This window comes from Heptranchias perlo, chromosome 2 (assembly GCF_035084215.1).
Source record: "Heptranchias perlo isolate sHepPer1 chromosome 2, sHepPer1.hap1, whole genome shotgun sequence".
Lineage (NCBI taxonomy): Eukaryota > Metazoa > Chordata > Chondrichthyes > Hexanchiformes > Hexanchidae > Heptranchias > Heptranchias perlo.
Genome location: NC_090326.1, coordinates 142,699,162 through 142,720,615, shown reverse-complemented (window position 1 = coordinate 142,720,615; position 21,454 = coordinate 142,699,162). Strand labels below are relative to the sequence as shown.

General features: G+C 46.7%; 1 long non-coding RNA gene across 1 annotated transcript in view; it reads right to left on the bottom strand.

Moving 5' to 3' along the window:
- LOC137334480 (uncharacterized) overlaps positions 1-20,513 on the bottom strand; it is a 37,919-nt gene extending 17,406 nt beyond the window's left edge. The window contains exons 1-2 of the long non-coding RNA XR_010966160.1: positions 20,467-20,513; positions 18,582-18,771 (exon numbers count right to left, since the gene is read on the bottom strand). This is a non-coding gene — a long non-coding RNA (uncharacterized lncRNA). The remainder of the gene's footprint in view (positions 1-18,581; positions 18,772-20,466) is intronic.
- Positions 20,514-21,454: the final 941 nt, after the last annotated feature.

The following is a 21,454-nucleotide window of genomic DNA, read 5'->3' as shown; positions in this document are numbered from 1 at the left end:
CGACTTTCTCGACCCTCAGGAAACTTGTACTGTAGCAGTTAAATTCAATTCGGGCTCCCATTTGCATTATCAGACCCTGATTTCAATGTGTTAGTAAACCTCCCGCCTCTCCACAATGGCAGGCAAGTACCTAGTGGGTTGGGGTCGGGTTACGTGATTTCGACATTTTAACCACCCCCAACCCCCGTCCCTCTCCCACCCATCATGAGGGGTTAATATCAAAGCCCACCTTTCAGAATCTTGGGGTTAGAAATTGGGCCATGTAGTGCTCGTTGTTACGGCGCTACGCAGCCTCCCATAGGTCCAAACTGGCGTCAGGAATGCACGCGCATGCTTCTAGCGTTACATGCGTTGGACGCCATCTTGGTAAAGGGTTTCACGCACCTGCAGTTAACAAATGCTGGCAGCATATAAAGTAGGGAGAATGTGCGTTAGATCAGTGTGCAACGCTGATTTGAAGGCGTAGACACCATTTTGACACTTAACGCTCCACTCAATGCATTGTCTTCACCACGAACACCTAAACTTGTCTTAGATTGCCTGTAGGACCCTCCACCATGTTATTTAAAGGGATCATGCAGGTGTTGCAGCTTAGGTGCTGGATTATTGCTTCTGGCTGCTGGTAGAATAGGCCGTGTTTGTTGAAGCTTCCTATACTTACAGAGTGTTGCTATAGTATATCTGAGAGTGGTTTGGCAGATACTGTCTTGCAGTTGATGTAATTTACAACAGTGTTTTAACAAGATTCCTGGCAACCATGGGTGGTCTGCTCGGGCTCCCGCTGGGCATAGAACACGACTGGGAGCACGCAGAGAGGTCATGCTCGCAGGTCAAGCTGCGAGGAGGGTGGGGAGAGGAGGAGGAGGAGGAGGAGGAGCCGCACGGCATTGAGCAGGAGGCTATATCCCATGAGGGCCTTCAGGGAACACCACTCCTACCTCCAGGTGAGCATTAATCAGTGCATCCGACGGCTGAGGTTCACCAAAGAGGTCGTAACGGAGATCTGTCAACTGCTGCAGCCACAATTGAAGCCTCAGAGCGGGGCAAGGACAGCATTGCCTGTGGCTGTGGAGGTAATCTTGGTGCTGAACTTCCACAGCTCTGGATCCTTTCAGGCCTCTGCTGGTGAGCTGTGCAATATCTCACAGTGTGCAGTGCGCTGCTGCATTAGGGAGGTTATGGAGGCTCTGTATAAGATGCATAACAGGTTCATCACGTTCCCTCTTGATGGAGAGAAGCAGAACGAGTGAGCACGAGGGTTTGCCCACATTGCAGGCTTCCCCATGGTGCAGGGTGCCATTGGCTGCCATGCGTGCACCATATCTCAACACGGCCATCTTCATGAATCAAAGGGGGATCCACTCCCTGAATGTGCAGCTGGTGTGCGACCACACGCAGCGCATCATGGAGGTTAATGCCCGCTAACCTGGGAGCAGTCACGACACCTTCACTATGCGGCAATCCAATGTGCCAGCTATCTTTGAACAGGCTCGGCAAGTGAAAGGCTGGCTACTGGATGACAAGGGCTATCCCCACATGAGGTGGCTCATGACTCCGGTCAGAAACGCACGACACATCATGCTGCCACAGGCAACGACATTGAGCATACCATAGGTGTCCGAAGCAACGCTTCCCTGCCTGGACGGTTCTGGTAGAGCCCTGCAGCACTCAGTGAGTGGGTGTCACAATTCGTCGTGATATGCTGCATGCTGCGCAACCTCACCATTATGAAGGAACAGCCCTTACCACCGATTATCCGGCATGACCGTGAGCAAGAGGAAGAGGAGGAAGAGGCTGAGTAGGAGGGGAAGGAAGAGGCTGAGGAGAAGGAGAAGGAAGAGGCTGAGGAGAAGGAGAAGGAAGAGGCTGAGGAGAAGGAGAAGGAAGAGGCTGAGGAGGAGGAAGAGGAACCGGAGGAGGAAGTGGAGGAAAACCCAAGGGGACAACAAGGAACACATGCCCTGTCTGCAAGGACTCTGCTTGTTTGCCTGATCCTTGCACTATATCAATAACCTGAACGACATCTCTTAAGTCACCAATAGTCCAACACTCCACACCCGTCCTCTCCCACATGACCATCAAATCTCCCTCCAAATGATTACACATTGCTTCCTCCCTCAGTTCATCACAGAAATAAAAACCACCACCAAATGAAAATTCAAATTCACATTTATAAATTAACACATGAAATGATGCAAACAAAACAAGAATATTCACCCTTGTGCATTTCCTCAGTGCCTGTTGTCCATGTGCCTTTACCTTTCCTAATGCTGCTACAAGTTGCATCCCCAGTGGCTGGAGCATGGGTGGTGAGAGGCTGCTGGCCTTCAATTGAGGAGCGTGCAGATCGCCTTGGAGGAGGACCTCGAGCAGCTCTGGGCCGGGAGGGCCCGGCTTCAGACTGCACCATCTCGGCCTGGGCTGCAGCAGTCTGGCTGATAGGCAATAGCAAGGGCACTGGTGGAGTGGTAGGGGTGGGAGCAGGAATGCTGTCGTCCGGAGAGAGGACAGCAGGTTCGACTGCCATGGCGGCACCGCCACTCGCACAGGGTGGCACCTCAGCACTCCTGGTGATCAGTTAGAGAACGGATTGCTGGAATGCTGTGTCGCCCTGGAAACCCCGTTCCACATGGCACCCAGAGCCATGGTAGCAGCAGTCTGAGCTGCCATTGCAGCAGTCTGAGCTTCACCTGAAGTTTGCAGACCTTTTATGATATCGGTTTGTGCTGCAGTGGCAGCTGTTTGTGCTGCAATGGAAGCCGCGACATCAGCCATCAGACGCTGCATCATGGTGGGCTCCTCAGGTGTGCTGATGGAGCTGACCATCCGTTCCATGTGGGTAAGAATGGGCTCCAAGCTCTGCTCAAAGCCCTGTGCCAAGTTCGAGGTGGACTCCTCCATGCTCCTTGACACGCAGGCTTTCTGGCAGCCTTCACAGTGCACCAAGCATTTGGTGGTGTACGCCCATCAGCCGTCTTCTGTAGCCTGGCCCATCGAAGTCATCATCTGACCCATCGGCAGCAGAACCGTTGTGCGACCTCTCCCTCCAGCAAGCTGGCATCTGTGCAATCTGTTCCCCCCGCCTCGGCTCCTGCGCACTTGTGCTCGGTGTCTCACCACGTGCAGATCCCTCCTCTAACCTAGCCTTTAAAGGTCGCGCAGTGTCAGTCTCTGAGCTGGTGGATGCGAGTGTCAGATCAAGTGACGGTGCAGCTTCAGTGTCAGTGCCTCCTCCTCCACCTCAGACGGTGCCGGCTCCAATTCTTGGGTATCTGCAATGACAAAGGGAGACGGATTGAGTTGTGAACGGGGAATGGAGCAAGTAAGACATGCGTGCTGACACCATCTGCAGCACGTGTGTCAGCAAACAATTGTGGGATGAGGAAGATGTGGGAAACGAGAAGGAAGATTAGGTATGCGGAGACCCCATTCATCGGGACCTCCAGTGCTGCCAGTGGCCACATCCGCAGCGACGGCCCGCCCAATGATGCACAATGCTGTCTCCACCAGGGGGGTGAGGATGTGTAGGCATGTCTGTCCTGCCTCATGTCTCTCCTGCTGCCGGCTGTTATGCGCCACCATCTCCTGCAAGACAGAGGGAAGTGTGTCAGTGAGTGTCCTGCAAGGTGTCTGGGTGATGTGCCTGTCATGGTCGAATAGCTGCCAGTGCGTGTGACCTGTGAGTGGTGATTGTGTGGCCTGCAAGTGTGATACTATGTGAGAATGAGATGCAGCATGCGAAGTGCAGCGTTGTGTACGGATGGGCAGTGTTTGTTGGTGGGTGGGTGATGGGGGGTGTCGTGCAGTAGGTGGGAAATGCCACTTGACACTTGCATTCACTCACCTTAACCACTCGTGTCAAATCTTTGAACTTTTTCCTGCTATGCACCCCCGTTGCAGGTACAGGATGGCCTTCCTCTTGTCCACTCCCTCCACCAGGGTCTCCAGTGCATCGTCCCAGAACCTAGGTGCGTGCTGTCTTGCCAGCCCAGCAATCCTGCCTGCCATCCTGCACTGCTCTCATTGACTGTGCACCTCCACTTTAAGAGGTGCAGGCTGCCTTTTACTAGTCTGGCCACGCCCCATTTCAGGCCTCCTGCAGCATCTCAACAGCGTGGGTAGCACTGGCTGCACGTACAAATCATGGTAATGACCAGGCAGCACGAATCTCACGTGTTGCCTGCATCGGAAGCACTGGGCGTGGGTTAATCGCAGACTGTGATGCCTGCGCCTGGATTCAGGGGGGTTATCGAATTTAACCCCTGTGCTTTATTACTGATGCAAAACAATGATTAAAAGAAAGACAAAGAAAGCCATTCTTTGACTTGAAGACTCAACCATACAAATAGTTACAACTGGCCTCTGATTCACCTCAACAGTTTATAAGTAGTTTCAATAACTTGGATTATGCTTGCTGAGAACATTGTCCTTAATGGGACAAGCCAAGTTAACACCTACGCATCACAACTCTGCTCCAGACCCCAGATTACCTGTAGGCAATGCTATGAGAGATCCACTAGCTCTTAGCAATATGCTACACTTTTTTGATCAACTTTAAATCAGGCTGGAAAAAATAAGTTAAATAACGATGCTACTTCTCTGCACTTTGATTGTTCACGAACCTTAGTCCAATAGCTAGTGATCAGGACAGCTACTTTCATTTTGTTAGCCATCTCTGACATACTGGTTGTCATAGTCCCTTTGTGCTCTCGAGACAGAAGAAATAAGAAATGAGCTTAGATCAACGCCAGTGAAACAGTGGGTGGGTGACAAGAAGCCCGACAGTGTAACAACAGAGGATAGTGGAACTATAGTAGCACAGATTTCAAATGTGATTCTTTGCAGTGATTTATTGGTGTTTACCTCATACACATTCTTTGCTTTCATTTACTTATCACCAAGAAACAAATTCTTTCATATTGGATATTTAGATCTTACAAGCAGACCATTTACTTCAAAGGTTCATTGGGAAACTTTTCATGAAGCAGTACCGACTGGGGTACATGGCAGTAAACGGAAAAGCTGAACCAATCCAATCATTTCATTTCCAATTTCTTCGGGGGGAAGAAAGGCATCTTGTTTGTTCATTGGGAAATAGAAATCTGATGCAAACCTGTCAGGTTAGGACTAGAATACAAACTTTCATGTAGCAAGTTGGATAGTTCGAATGTACAGTTTCGGCTAGATGCTACAGAGCTAACCATACTAAAACTGTTGCTGCTGAGAAACCCATTAAAGGAACAGAAATGTCCATGATTAATTAGGGTCATAAATTTATATCAAAATATTTTTGTTAGTTGAATGCTTCATTCCACACAACTTTCAGCTTGGAGCCTGTGTCAGACATTTAGTGGCACAGCAATCGCATCGCACCACCCTCCCAATGATGGGGTTGATTTATGTCTTCACCGCCTGGGTAGGAATCTGGAAGAGATGATCACTCGTCCATTATAGAACCGTTCCGATTTTCATTCCACTGCTTTCAACAGAATGAACGTCGGCCGGGTTCTATAAAGGGTGGGCGATCTGCTCCGCAGGATTACTGCCCATGAGGCCAAGAGGAAAATCTACCCCAATATCGTTGGAAGGCCCCAACCATTTTTGTGGCCAAGCCTAATTTGAATTGTACAGGCGAGCTACCAGTGTGAATCTCACTGTTCATAGAGCAGCTTGATGGTTATGAAGAGCAGTTAATCCAGCGGCCCTAACGCTTCTCAAAGCCAGCCTGCTCATCTTATAGGGGAGGTGACTGAAGGAAGAATGTCGACTGCCAGGGCACCCCGAATTTATGATGCTTCTGTGGAGGTGCTGGTGGAACAAGTGAGGGCAAGAAAGGAGGTCCTCTTTTCTTTTGTCGGCAGACAGCTCCCCAGACAAATCAGCTATCAGGCATGGAGAGAGTGTGTTATTGCCAACAGCATCATATTCAGGACCTGGCTGTAGTGCAGGAAAAAAAATCAACAATCTCACCAGGACTGCCAAGGTAAGAATTCTATCTTCACATCTCTTTTACTCTGAATACAGCCCAGCGAAACCATACTTTTCCACCATCACTACCAATGGGGTGGACACGTTGCCCTCTCTCAGGATGACAGCTGAATGCCTGGAAACCAGCTCAACCAGGCTGCCAAAGCAGCCGATGAGTTGCTGCAGTCTGCAGCCAGGCCCGAGCTCCTTGCTCCACAGACATATCAAGAGCCCTCATCTCAGCTACAGGCAGCCATCCACCTCCCCATGCTGAAGCCACAGGGGGAGCACCTCGTAGGAGCACTAGAGTAAGTAAGAGTTCACTTAAGAACGGCACTCTAGGCTCACACCTGGGTGATAATTATTTTGATGACATTTCTCTCAGCCGTTAGAATGATAAACGGTTTTGAAATCTTGTGTGCCAAGTGCTCCTGTATAGTGGTTGACTATGTAATTTCAGGTGACATGTACATCAACGTTGGTCTTTGAGCAGAAGTAGTTTGTTGGAGGGTGAAAGGACCGGGAGAGATGTTGAACACGATTGTTAATGGTGAGGGGCTGGAATTGTGCAGCTGAAGTGCAGGCTGGTCGCCATCCTTGGGGATATCTTCATCATCTGGTTGAAGGTCCTGATCCAACGGTGGCTCCATGTATGGCAGAACCAAAGTTTTGCAGCATTGAGCAAACCACAACAATATGGGACACTCTCTCTGGGTTGTATTGGAGGAAGCCACCAGAACTGTCCATGCAGTGGAAGCATTGCTTGAGCACTTCAATGGTTTCCTCGATGAGGGTTCTAGTTGACGCATGGAATTGGTTGTAGTGCAGTTCAGCTGATGAGTATGGGTTTCTGAAAAGTGCAGCGGTAGCCCTGGTCCCCAAGAAGCCAGTCTCTTACTTGCTGTGCAGGGTCAAAAGAATGGGGGTGTTGGAGGACTGACGTGGTATGAAGGCGTCATCACATCTGGCAGGCAAGTGAGCACAGACTTACATAATGCACTGGTGGTGATCACACACCAGCTGCGCATTAAGGGATTGGAAGCCCTCCCAGTTCACGAAGGCAGTGGGCTCATTTGCAAGAGGCCTCATGGCAATCCGTGTGCAGTTAATGATGCCCTGGACTTGGGGGAAGAATACCATGTCAGAAAACCCCAGAGCCTTATCCTGCTGTTCCATGGAAACCATGACGAATTTGTTCACTCTCACAAACATTGCATCAGTCAAATGCAAGCAAGTTGTCTACCAAATGATTCCAGCAATCTAAATTATAGCAGTGAGTACCCCTTTAATTAGTGCTCAAGCTGGCTGTCTCCCATCCTATACCACTCATGAGTATTGGGTGGCTTTAAGAATCAGTGGTGGCAGTGCTGACTCACAGTTAAACGGCATTAGGGTCCTAAATACAATATAGGAGGCCTCATTTAAACACATGCAAAAGGCTACTGCCCGTTTCTGGTGGGAGCACTGGCTGCCTAATCAAGGCTCACTCATTAACTGTATTGGCGGGCTTGGGGTAGTAAGTTGGCATTTTTCTTTTGCTATTTTCATCCCCCACCTCCTCGTTAATGCTGAAAAATGGGGAAGACGGGAAAGGAAAATTGTGGCGACGATCTTGAAATGTATTTTTATGAAGTGTTGGAACGTAGTAAGCTGCGACGTAGCAGACATTAATTTTAAAAGGAGCTGAAATGTGTTCAGGCTGACCAAGACTTGAAGAAGGATGACTGGCACTTTCCTTATGCATTAACCTTAAATGAAAAACTGAAACAGAAAGTGCCTTCAGGAGTGATAACACATTATTGTTGGAGGTTGTTTTGTCTGAAGTACTGTTCTGAGGTGTGCAAATTCCATTGATGACTCAGAACGCATAATGAAAATGGTTTCCGTGTGGGAAGAGATGGAACATGCCACCTCCTCCAGCTACATCTAGTAATTTAATTAACTTCTATTCCTTTACAAGATCATTAGTCACAGCTTCACTGGTAACAATATTTTGAGAGCACATATTTATGGAGGAGACATTGGGTTATCACAGTCAGTCCAGTAGTTCAACAGTGTCTAAATATTAGCCTGAATACTGATTACAGAACTATGTGTTAAACAATTTGTGAGTTACTTTTTACTTACAGAATAGTTATTTACATCATTTTTGCTCATTGTCCAATGGTAGGCCTTGGGGAGTTTTGCTTATTAGCATATCAAAACTGTAATATTGCTTCTGATGTCTTCCAATATTGCCCCCCCCTCCCCAATTTCCAGAATGTTGAGGTCCCTCTAGCGTAAGTTAACTGCTCCCATAATGCTTCTCACCAACCTGAAGCACCTGACTGAATGTAGCATTAGGTACGGCCCTCAGTTGTGTAGGGTAGCTGTCAGACCAAAAGACTACAGATTCGGGAGAGGAGAAGAAGAAGCATGGAGAAAATTGGCAGAAATGGGAAAAAGAATGGAGCCAGCACTGGTAAGACTAGCAATTGCTCAGCACAAGATCTGCTTCTCATGGGGTTGAAAACCCATGCACTGCCTGATGTGATTGCAGATAAATGGGATTTCCACTGCACCTTACGACAAAGTTACCATGCTGCAGCGGCAGAACGCCAGAGCAAATTCAGGGCCACTATCCATAAAAAATACTACTTTCTTGTAGGTAACAGAAATCTCCTATTTACAGAGCATCTAAGTATATGTGTTTTTATGGGCATTGGTGAATAATGGCCCAAATTTTAACGGAGCGGGGCATCTCGCGGCACGTGCCGTTAGTTTAAGTTTTTCCTGCACGCTTCAGCTGATAACGGCACGGTGAGGGCAGTGGGGCATCTGGGACTTTAGTGAACCACGGGACCAAGAGTCTAACAATCTATCTCCTCAACCAGTGAGATTTGCGGATTGAGAAAGAAACAGAGGAGAAAGGGTGAATTAGAGTCAATTCGGGTACAGAAAGAGAAATGAAGAAAAATGAAGGGAAAGAAAGATTGGATTAAGAGAGAAAAAAGAAACAAAGAGGAAAAGTAATTAAAAAATATAAAAAGGTAGGAATGAGACTCAACCATTAAAACATTCTCTTTCTTGTCCGGAGAGGTTGATCAGCATTGCACTAACAATTATCACGTCGTTAAAAGGGTACTTACGCTGTTAGGTACCAGCTCTAACTTTCTTTGGCGAGTTTAATTCAAATTTAATGTACAAATCCAGCAAGTTCTTAAAAATAACTGGGAGGTTTGGGCGAACTGCCGTTTGTGCGAGGCAAACGGTGGAGCGGCGTAAATCGACCAGCAAGTTATGGAGTTTTGCAACTCACAGCATGTCTCTTCTTTGCCTGAACCTGCTGGCCGATTTACGCATTGATAACGGCATGCGTCGTGAACTTGCCGTTATTTTTCCAGCAAGATTTGGGCCCAATGTGTTAGTGAGATGGTTGATATGCAAATTAAACTGTTGTAAATTAGCACCGGTAATTACACTTGCGATTCCCCCCAAGCACACGCACACCTTACAAATCTGAATCCCCATCATGCTTGCTCTGCCTGTGCATTTGCCAAAGTAGCTTGATTAACAAAATGTATTAATTGTGTCAACTAAAGAGACTGGAGCAATAGTCCTGTTTGAAATGTACATTATAAACGCCATGAGTGCACTTTTTAGGAATAACTGAGCTGTTACCCAATTAAGTCCAGATTTAAAGGTCGGAAAGGTATTGTGTTATGAAGAGGAGTGTCATGAAGAACAGGAAGAGAAATATCTCAAATATCGTTTTAATTATTTCAAATTGTCATCAGAATGTAATCTTGATGGATGATAATGCATTTGCAAGATCTTACTTAGCTTTACAAGAACATGATAACGGTGGTAAAAAAAAATCACTGAGATTCTTTCCTCCTCTCCTTTCTGACACCTTGATAAGGCAATTATAGCATAGTTACTTTAACAAGTGGCATTACAGGAAATTATTGTCATTCTCTTGTTAAAATAACACATAATCATCCGCAAGTGAATTTCAGAATTGCCAATCAGCATCTCATTAACTACAGTAGATTCGGAAAGAAGACTGCAATCTGCGGGTGATAAATGACAGTCAAATTACGGCAAAGCAAAAAGGAAGTAGTATAGGAAATCAACAAGAGCAAACCTAATTTCACCTCACCCTACGAAGTGTGGAGTGAACGTAGCACAGTGAAGCTCGGATAAATCACACATACCTGATCCAAGTATAGAACTGCAACATGTCATTCCCGTTTACCTTCGTGGTGTTGAAACTCCAAATCCAATGTACCATTCCTAATTTTCTTACTATCCATAACTCTAGATTAAATCATCAACCTGATCCAAGTGTATTTCTTGGTAAGTGCAAAGGTATGCATTTGCGAGAATTCAGTTGCTCTTGAATTAGGACCTTTTTTAGACCGTTAACAATTTCTTGTTAACAATTAGCATACTACGATATGAGAAAAAGCCTAGGTGGTTTATTTGCATCCTCAGGAGGTAAGGCAGGCGGTTTAATGAGAGGCAGCAGACCGCAACACAGGTCAAGACTTGTGGCACAATTTGTTGCCTGAGTAGAATCATAGAAAGGTTACAGCACGGAAGGAGACCATTCGGCCCTTCGAGTCCGTGCCGGCTCAATGCAAGAACAATCCAGGTAGTCCCACTCCCCTGCCCTTTCCCTGTAGCCCTGCAATTTTTTTCCTTTCAAGTACTTATCCAGTTCTCTTTTCAAGGTCATGATTGAATCTGCCTCCACCACCTCCTCTGGAAGTACATTTCAGATCCTAACCACTCGCTGTGTAAAAAAGTGTTTCCTCATGTCACCTTTGGTTCTTTTGCCAATCACCTTAAATCTATGCCCTCTGGTTCTTGACCCTTCCGCCAATGGGAACAGTTTCTCTCTATCTACTCTGTCTAGACCCTTCATGATTTTGAATACCTCTATCAAATCCCCTCTCAACCTTTTCTGTTCCAAGGATTTGTCTACATTAATGACTTGGATATGAATGTAAAAGGTATGATCAGTAAGTTCGCTGATGATACAAAATTTGGTAGGGTGGTAAATAGCGAGGAGGATAGCCTCAGTCTGCAGGACGATATAGATGGGTTGGTCAGATGGGCGGAACAGTGGCAAATGGAATTTAACCCGGAAAAGTGCGAGGTGATGCACTTTGGAGGGACTAACAAGGCAAGGGAATACACAATGAATGGGAGGACCCTAGGCAAGACAGAGGGTCAGAGGGATCTTGGTGTGCAAGTTCACAGATCCCTGAAGGCAGCGGAACAGTTAGATAAGGTGGTAAAGAAGGCATATGGGATACTTGCCTTTATTAGCCGAGGCATAGAATATAAGAGCAAGGAGGTTATGATGGAGCTGTATAAAACACTGGTTAGGCCACAGCTGGAGTACTGTGTGCAGTTCTGGTCGCCACACTACAGGAAGCATGTGATCGCTTTGGAGAGGGTGCAGAGGAGATTCACCAGGATGTTACCAGGGCTGGAGCGCTTCAGCTATGAAGAGAGACTGGGAAGATTGGGTTTGTTTTCCTTGGAGCAGAGGAGGCTGAGGGGGGACATGATTGAGGTGTACAAAATTATGAGGGGCACAGATAGGATGGATACTAAGGAGCTTTTTCCCTTCGTTGAGGGTTCTATAACAAGGGGACATAGATTCAAGGTAAAAGGCGGGAGGTTTAGAGGGGATTTGAGAAAGAACTTTTTCACCCAGAGGGTGGTTGGAGTCTGGAACTCACTGCCTGAAAGGGTTGTGGAGGCAGGAACCCTCACAACATTCAAGAAGCATTTGGATGAGCACTTGAAATGCCATAGCATACAAGGCTACGGACCAAATGCTGGAATATGGGATTAGAGTAGACAGGGCTGATGGCCAGCGCGGACACAATGGGTCGAAGGGCCTCTCTCCGTGCTGTATAACTCTATGACACTATGACTCTATGAGAACAAACCCAGCTTCTCCAGTCCATCCACGTAACAAAAGTCCCTCATCCCTGGAATCATTCTAGAAAATCTCTTCTGCAACCCCTCTAAGGCCTTCACATCTTTCCTAAAGTACGGTGCTCAGAACTGGACACAATGCTCCAGCTGTGGCCGCACCATTGTTTCATAAAGGTTCATCATGACTTCTTTACTTTTGTACTCTATGCCTCTACTTATAAAGCCCAAGATCCCGTATGCTTTTTTAGCTGCTTTCTCATTCTGCCCTGCCACCTTCAATGATTTGTGTACATATACCCCCAGATCTCTCTGGGGATATTCAGTGCCAGAGGCGGTGAAAATGCTGGTCTCTGAGCGATCTGAACCAAAACGAATGGCTTGCTTAGAGTTACCACCTGTCAAGTTTTGGCCAGACATTGTTTGATCAGGCAATTCATTTTTGTAAATCAAAAATTCTGTTTTCCAGAATTTTGTCCAGTACGGTATTTTTGTCATGCTGCATTTTAGGGTTTACACCTTAGTAGGAGACAGGTAAGCAGTTTGGAATATCGACCTCGACACATAAACCTTTATTGTTAGGGATAAACTTTCAGTTTTTATTGTAAGTTCAATGCTCAGCTCTTGTTTTAAGATTTATAGTTAGCAAACGAATACCCTCTCCAAAGTGGGAGGTTTATCATTATCTTGCTGCAATTACATAGATAGCTATGATGTACATTGGACAATACAATTTCTGTACATTTTTACATCCATCGAGCTGCAGGTTTGTCTTTAAAACCACATTCATCAAACAAGTGTGTTTGGGTGCAGAATCTCTAGCTTCCAGGAAATAAACCAGTCTTTTGGTTGGCTTTAAGCTAGATGCAAAATGGATATCATTTAGCACGTGTTCTATTGTTGTGTTTTGCCTCGCAAAATTTTGAAAATTAATGAATCGTTTTGTTGCAGGCTTTACAAGTTGATTGCTTTAATGCCCTCAAATGGAGCAAATAATCATCACATGATTTCCAGAATCCTATAGTGTGCAGGTGTTGGTGTCAGTGCCTTTGCATGAAATCTCTGTCAGTTTTTGCACAAGAAACAATGGGGGTGATTTTAAACCCCAAGAACCGGTGGGTTGGGGGCGGGTGGGAGTTGAAAATAGTTGTTTTTTTGGGTCGCAACCGCAGAATTATCGGATTTTGCATTCCCAGTGGGAAGTCTGTACTTTTACGCGCCGACGTTAAACCCAGAAATAAAACCGGGTTGCGGCCCCGACCCAAAAAACAACTATTTTCAACTCCCACCCCCACCTCCAACCCACCCGTTCTTGGGGTTTAAAATCACCCCCAATATATCTGTCTCAGTTTCTTTATGTAGGAACATAGGAACAGGAGTAGGCCACTCAGCCCCTCGAGTCCGTTCCGCCATCCAATGAAATCATGGCTGATCTGTATCCTAACTCCATTTATCTGTATCCTAACTCTGCCTTGACTCGACATCCCTTAAAACCCTTGGCTAGCAAAAATCTATCGATCTCAGATTTAAAATTATTAATTGAGCTAGCATCTACTGCTTTTTGTGGGAGCGAGTTCCATACTTCTACCTCCCTTATTGTTTCCTAACTTGTCTCTCCTGAATCAGGCTATATTAAATATATATTAAATACTAGGCTATATTAAAAACTAAAAGATTTCTCATGGCATTACTCGCAAGTGGTTCCGGACCCAGTTTCTGATGCTTGACATATACTTTCCTCCTGGTTGAGATTAATTAAGTTACCATGAAGAATACATGCTCAGTTCCTTCTGCTATATCCGATTGGCATCAAAGCGTCATAATATACTGTAAAACAAATTCTAAATATAGAAGCACACATCACAGTTTAAAAGAGTTGAAAATGTTTCCACTGAATCTGGTGGATTCTTACCGTTGCGTGTGAGGAAGAGGCAGCTGCTCCATTTTTTATAGCTCATTTCGGCTTGGATTTGCATATTCCCTTGCATGGGCCTGTTGAGCAGGGAGCAGTGCATGATGTCACGGAGTTGAGTGAGGAGTGGAGCAGGTAACTATCTACAGTGCCAGGGAGTGGAGTAAAGGGCCAGAGAACAGAGAATTTGGGTGGCAAGTACAGGGCCAGGTCAAGAAGTAGAGCACTGGGGTGAGGGAGCAATAACAATAATAACAACTTGTATATATAGAGCGGCTTTAACATAGTAAAAACATCCCAAAGTGCTATACAGGAGTGTAATCATACAAAGATTGACACTGAACCAAAGATGGAGATATTGGGCTCGATTTTACCGGCGGGTTTCCTGTGCGTTTCCAGCGGGGGGGCCCCGAAAATCCCGATATCCAGGCACGTGACCGGATCGCGCCATGATCCCGCCCACTTCCGGGTTCCGCGCTGACGTGCGGGGGTGCGTGCGTAGCCCCCGCTGGTGGGAATCCCGCAGGCAATTAAAGCCAGCGGGATGCCACTTGAGTGTATTTATTTTGCTTGTTCAGGTCATTAACTGACCTGATTAAGGGACTGTGTGTGATTTTGGAGAAACATGGGACTGTTTCACACATTGGGGGAAACAGTCCTAATTGAACTGGACGTGTTGCAGCCGTCAGCCTGTGGCAGCTGCAAAGGTCCATTTGACAGGTGGGGGGGGAGAACCTCACCCATTGCAGGAGGCCGCTCTGTCACTTGGGACAAAGTTTGGCCTCCACCACCCCCCTCCTGACGGTCAAAGTCACCAACCTGCACACTCACCCCGGGGTCCGGAGACATGTGCCTACCTTGCAGACCCCCTCAGATGTCTGCAGCTGCAGTCATGACCCCCTCGGAGGGCGAACAGCATCACCAGCCTCGCCATCCACGCCGTCCACCTCTGACACGTGGAGCTCCACAACAGAGTGCTGTGACACATCCACCTGTACAGCAGGAGGGAGGGCTACCGCAGAGAGAGATGCGTCGCAGAGGGCACTACCCTCACCACAGGGTCCACAGACCGAGGCGCAGCTCCCCGGACCTCTCCGAGCAGCAGTGCACACGGAGGCGCAGATTCACTCGACATGTAGTCGTGGACATCTGCAGCCTCTTTCATGCCGAGCTGCTCCTGGCTGGCCCCAGCACCATCTGCTTACCTGTCGCTGCCAAAGTCACCACTGCCCTCCACAACTTCTCCACCGCATCCTTCCAGGGTGCAGCCAGGTACACCGCCGATGTCTCTCAGTCGTCTGCGCGGAAGAGCCCTGCAAATACACCTGCACCTACTCTGCAGTAACACAATGGGTGGCATCAGTGGTGGGTCCTCATAGTGATACCCAGGAGCGGGCATTATTGCACAAAACAGACAGGATTCGCGGAGACATGGCAGTGGTGGTGCCAATATAATGTGTGATGTGAGTTGTTCTGAAATTCAATATAGGTAACACCCATGACAGACCCTCAAACACCCTTGTGCATCCCCTTCATGCTCACGACACGTTTGCCTTACGCTGCCTACTGCATATATGTGATGCATGCCCTGTGGCTGCAGCACAGGTGGTGGCAGGTTGAGTGAGGCTGGCCGTGAGGGAGATGCACGAGAGGGCGAGTATGGGATAGAGCCATGAGATTGTATGAGGATTGGGTTGCGTGTTAGTGGCTGGGTGAGTATTCGCGAGGTGAGTAGGTGCAAGTACGATGAGGATGGGGTTTGAGTGGGTATGAGGGGTGATGTGACAGAGTAGTGTTGGCGGTGCCGAAGGAGATGTGGGGTGGGGGCAGTGTTGTGGCAGACGGAGTGTAGGGGAAAGACTACGTGTTCTCACTGTGGCTGACCTACTGCGGTCATTGAAGCGCCTCCTGCACTGTATACAGGTGGGCCATATGTTGGTGGTGCAGGTGACCTCCTCTGCCACCTCGAGCCAGGCCTTCTTGGTGGCAGAGGCAGGCCGCTTCCTCCCGCCCGCTGGGTGGAAGAGCTCTGTCCTCCCCCTCCTCCTCACCCCATCTGATGATACCTGGGGTTTGCCTGCTACGATCGCGCGGGCAACCCACTAATTTCACCGAGCGTGTTGACCACGCTCCCGAAACCCAACCCGCCGGAAACCCGCAGGCCTGGTAACATCGAGCCCATTAGGACAGGCAGCCAAAAGCTTGGTCAAAGATGTAGGGGGTGATTTTAGGAGGCAATTGCGGGTGCGTTGGGGGCGGGGGGGTTGCTCCGAAAATCGCGGAAATCCCGTTTGGGTTCGGAAGCAGGCTCCAACCTGCTGACTTCCGAGTTTCCCAGGGACCCAATTAAAGCCGGCAGGATGACAGTTAAAGAGCCAAATGTACCTCATTGAGGTACTTAAGGCACTTTACCTGTGACAGATGAAGTAATTAGAACGATTTTTAACTTACCCGGGTGGATTGGCCACTGCTTCTGATTCACGCCTGGTGAAACCAGATGTGAAGGGCCAGATCAGGGAACAGGAAACTAAATAAATTAAATAAAAAACCATAGATGGAAGTGAAAACACAAAATGAACCCACCTTTGCACCCTGCGCCAATGTCCGATGTCTCCCGTTCCGAAGTCCCCCTCTTCAGCCCCACTGATGTCCTCCCGATCTTCCCCCCTTCCCACCACCAATCTTCCCCTCTCCTCCCAATCATCCCCTCTCCCCCTCCCCAGTCTTCCAGTCCAGCACCGGATCTTTCACCCTCTCCCCTCCCCCCCGATCTTCCAGTCCAGTGCCAGATGCCGCCTCGCTCTCTCTTTATCTCCCCCCACCTCGCGTTGTCAATCAGGCTGGCTGCCGGGCGCGAAACCCGGAGAGGAGGTTAATCATCAGCAATCAACATGCGATCGCGTCGGAAACAGTAAGTTTTGTTCATGCGGGTTTGCCACGCGCACCTTCATCCCACCCCTCCCCACCGCTGCCAACCCACCACCATTGCAAAATCGAGCCCGTAGGCTCGAAGGAGCATCTTAAAAGAGGAGAGCGAGGTGGAGAGGTGGAGAGGTTTCGGGGGATAGAGGGAGGAATTCCAGAGCTTAGTTTCACCAATGATGGGCAAAGTGGAGGATGCACAAAAGGCAGAGTTGGAGGAGCGCAGAGTTGGTGGAGGGGTTGTAGGGCTGGAGGAGGTTACAGAGATAGGGAGAAATGAGTCCATGGAGGGATTTGAACATGAGGATGAGAATTTTAAAATTGAGGCGTTGCTGGACCAGGGGTCAATGTAGGTCAACGAGCACAGGATTGACTTACAATGGAGTACCGCAAAGGCTGGAGGAGGAGAGCACTGGGACCAAGGAAATAAAATACATTTAAAATGATTTTCATTGCTCTTTTTGCAAAATCTGTAGGAGAACCTTCACCACAAGGACTGTAGCGGTTCAAGAAGGCAGCTCACCACCACCCCCTCAAGGGCATCTAGGGGTGGGCATTAAATGCTGGCCTTTCTAGCGACACCCAAATCCGAAGATTGAATAGTTTAAAAATTCTTTAAGAGCATAATGCTCCCTGAGGCAGCAGAAATGGCTCACTGAGCCAAATATAAGCTATGAAATATTGCAAGGATACAAATTAAAACTGAATAAAATGTCCGGACTTGAATAAAGTTCAACAGAAACCTGAATAAAATTCAAGAGTTAAGCCCATAAATCCGCAAGGTCCTGACAATCATAGAAACAATTTTTAAAAATATTTCTGGGAGCCGAATTTAAGCTGAGAAATAATTAGAAATATGAAAATTAAAAGTAAGCAGGACATGTGGAATTAAACAAAATTTCAAGAAAAATAAGAATAAAATCGATAATTTTTTTAAAAAGCTGCAAAGTGTTTAACTAGAGGAGAAGCCCATCCTAAACAGTCTGTAAGCTTGTTGTAGCTTCCTAGCTTCCGACAAAATTGTAAACACCTAATTGAAGGTAATGATCGTTTAGGGGTAAGAATTCTTCAAGTTGTTCTGTATAGCTATATTCTCAATGTGTTTGTGAAAATTTCAGTTCATTATTTTTAGTGAAATCATAAACACATTCTAAGAAAACTAACAAGTTACTGACTGCACTAAAATAGCACATAAAGGAACATTCTGTGAACGTATTAACCAGTATGCCAGCAGAAGAAATGAAACCTTCAGAACAGTAAAGAGGAGCTGCACACTTTCATCTTTGTTATTGCCGACAGTATCTAGAATGTAATTTATGTGTAGGATTCACAGTTATATCAGGTCATATGTTATGATAAAAACTCAAAGCAAAGCAAACTTCTGTATATGTAGTTTTAATGGATGAGGTGCCCATTATCTTGATGACTCAAAGGTGCAGTGCATCTATTTGGTAGGATGCATATGTTGTGACTATAAATCTCAGTAGCCCTAAAATGGATCTTTTTCCTTTTCTTGAAAGTCCTATTAACGCCAATCATTATTCATAACAATGTAGAGGGAGTACAACATAATCAGTGAGTCACTACTATAATGTCACAATTATTAATGTATGAGTAATCTATATAAGTGTTATTGTATCACAGAGGGGTCCCACTGGTTAATCTAAATGTTATGAATAGGGTGTGGAATACCTATGATTAATGAATAAATTTTATCTGGTATTTTGTAACTACACATTTATGTATTTGTGTGTTTTAACACTTTGATCAATAAAATATCAAAATATAAAAAGTTGAAATTTACCTGAATATATATGGTTGATATGAGTTTCCTATAATTGCTTACCTTGATTGATGCCTGTCTGGCTCTGGGGGATTTTAACCATTGTTGGATTCAATGGTCTGCCTCGCAATTAGTACCATCCTTTATAGGTGTCCAGTTTAAATTCACATTCGCAGATCTTCCATGGTGTTGCTCAGAGGTTACGCCGTTATAAGGATTTGGGTGAGGAACAGAAGGAGAATGCATATCTCCACTGAAAGGATTAGGCAAGCAGTTTGTAAGAGATCATTTCCAAAATGGTGAAGTAAGTGTTTTTTGTTGGCACAGGGAAAATAAATTAATAGACCTCAAATTTCCTTGTATTTTTAAATGCTCCAGGAGCATACTGTCAATGGGGGATTCAGTACAGTAGCACAAATTGGGGCAGTACTCATTTCTGCCGGTTTTGCCAACCTGTTTTTGGGCTGTTTAGTATGAAGGGAAGTCACTTCCTCCATTCTCCCCGTCAGCAGCGCAGATACTTAAATTAAATAGTAATGACAGTGACATCATACATCCTAACTCCTCCGATTTCTGCACCCCATTGCACTCAGTGTAACTTACAACCAGATAAATGAAGGCATGTGGCTTGTCAGAACCAGCTGATCCTGGTGCAATTGATACATTTAAAAGTGCTCACAGCCTGGACAAGTTCTGACCAGGTCTCAGGTTTGCCTGCATATTTGTGGAAACTATTTTTTTCTCCTTTGGTTACTAATGAGGTGAATTTTAAACTGGCACTGAAGATTACTATTGAGCACGTGAGTTTTCTACTGGGATGGTGAAAGCGATCAGTCATGGCCCATGGTACCTGCCCTGGGAGTGTTTGACGGGACGGTGTAGAGGGAGTTTTATTCTGTTTCTAACCTGTGATCAGCCATGGCCAGAGGTAGAGGGACCAGGCTCAACACTGTTATCGTTATTATCATCACCTAGTCCCCTTGTGATTAATCTGTGGAAGAGGAAAGGAACTAAGAATCGTGTGCAACATTGAAAGAGAGCGATGAGCTAGAGACAATATTCTGGACTTTCTGGGCAGCTGGGTTCATTAAAGTGCCGCAGGAGGTGTTTCACCCATTCACCTGCAGTTGGCACTGGCCCACCGACCTTACCATCACTAATTCTCAAAGCAGTGTGCCGCTCAAGCAGCTCCTGTTACCTGTTCCATGTACTGAGCCAGCTGTCTGATGTCAGGGATACCCCCACCCTTGACCTGCCTCTCCTGGGCATTGTGTGCCGGTTTCCATCAGAACAATATTAACAGCATTAGGTGAAGGCAAGCATCTGAAGGATTTCACTCAGGTGCCAGCAAACAGCTGATGTAACAGAGAGAACAAATGCAAGAAGGACCCTGCAAGAAAGGTTCATGAGGAGTGTTCCAAACACAGGTTCCAAGTGGAAGAGTTAGAGAGCCAATGAACCATAATTGTGCATGATGGTTTGTCAAAGCATTTAGGAAGTGAGGCTGAGTGGTGGAGGGGTAACCATGGTGACACAGTTGTAAAGGGAAGGTGGCAGTTCTCCTACTTTGCCTGCCTTCTTATTGAACATGGCTCTGGCAGCTCCCTTCACTTGCTTTCGTCCATGTGACCCCAGCAGTCTTTCCCGGCATGTCCTCATTTGCTCTAAATCAGTTTATAAAGGGAATTTTAACGGAGCGGAATTCAGGCGGGTGGGGGGACAGGCGAGTGCCAACCCTCCTCTCCCTCCGGCCTCGGCAAGTGTGAGACTCAGATAATTTTAACCAGGGCCTCATCTGCAAGCCTCCAGGTAGCTGTCTGGCCAAAGCGGGCGTGAGGGAAGGCAGCCCAACTCGGGGGAAAGGGAGTCTTAAACTTTCCTTGTGGGTCCTGAAGAAGCATTCCTGCTCTTCCTGGCCCCAAAAGGAAAGGAAAAAAAAGAAACAAACCTTAAATGGTCTCTTCTGGTCATTTCCCACTGTCTTCAACTGACTCCGATCTGCATATTTAAAGAAGGACCCCGTTGGCTTCGGTCAGGTGCCCTTGCTGCCTGCTCAGAAGTACAGATTAAAATATGAAGACAGTAGAATCCAGGCGAGATGTCGAAGGGTAAGTCACCCAGCCGATTTTAACTGCTCAACCATTCATTTTCCACCCATAGGATTAAAATCGCCCCTAATATCATTTTTTTTTTGCCAGTTGTTTTTGAGGTGAACAGAAAAGAAAGAAAGGTGACTGGTGGAACCAGTTAGAACACATTACAAGATATAAAGAAAGTTTCACCTGTAATACATGTGATATATGCTGTATTTGCTAAATGAGCATCCTCTTGAAAACAGAGATCTAGTTCTGAGAGTCCGGTTGTTGGTGGGGGGGGTCTTCTCTGCTGGTGCGAGCTTGACAGTGCGGAACCCCATCCCAGGCCGGAGACCCCACTCCCAAATATCAGGGACGGGGTTATCTGCATGGCCAAGGTGGGCCGTTCCTACCTGCAAGACAGCATCAGCAGTGCCTGCCCCAAACTTCTGCCTGAATGTTGGAGCTGTGCAGAAGAAAGCCAGTGAAGCCCTTAAGAAAAGCATCCTCTTCGATTCTACTGTTCCAAATGGTGCAAGTGGACCTCTGAGTTTGATCACTTTTCCCTAGTAATGGTTTTGGGACATTTTAATAGCAGCTCACGGTAGAAAATGGTAGAACAAGAAAGAGAGGGCGGAATCCCGGCAGAACAGGGTTTCACTCCATTTTGCGATCTGTCCGGTTCTGCTCAATGCCCAGTCGGAAGTTTGGGCTTCAACATTAGTTATCTCGGGAAAACGTTCCAAATGAATGCTTTACCTTATTTTGACATTTAATATAATTCTTATCCCCAAATTCTGGTTACTTTCACTGCTCCAAAAATTGTTTTCTCTGGGGGTTTCCATCCTCAGTCATTTTTCA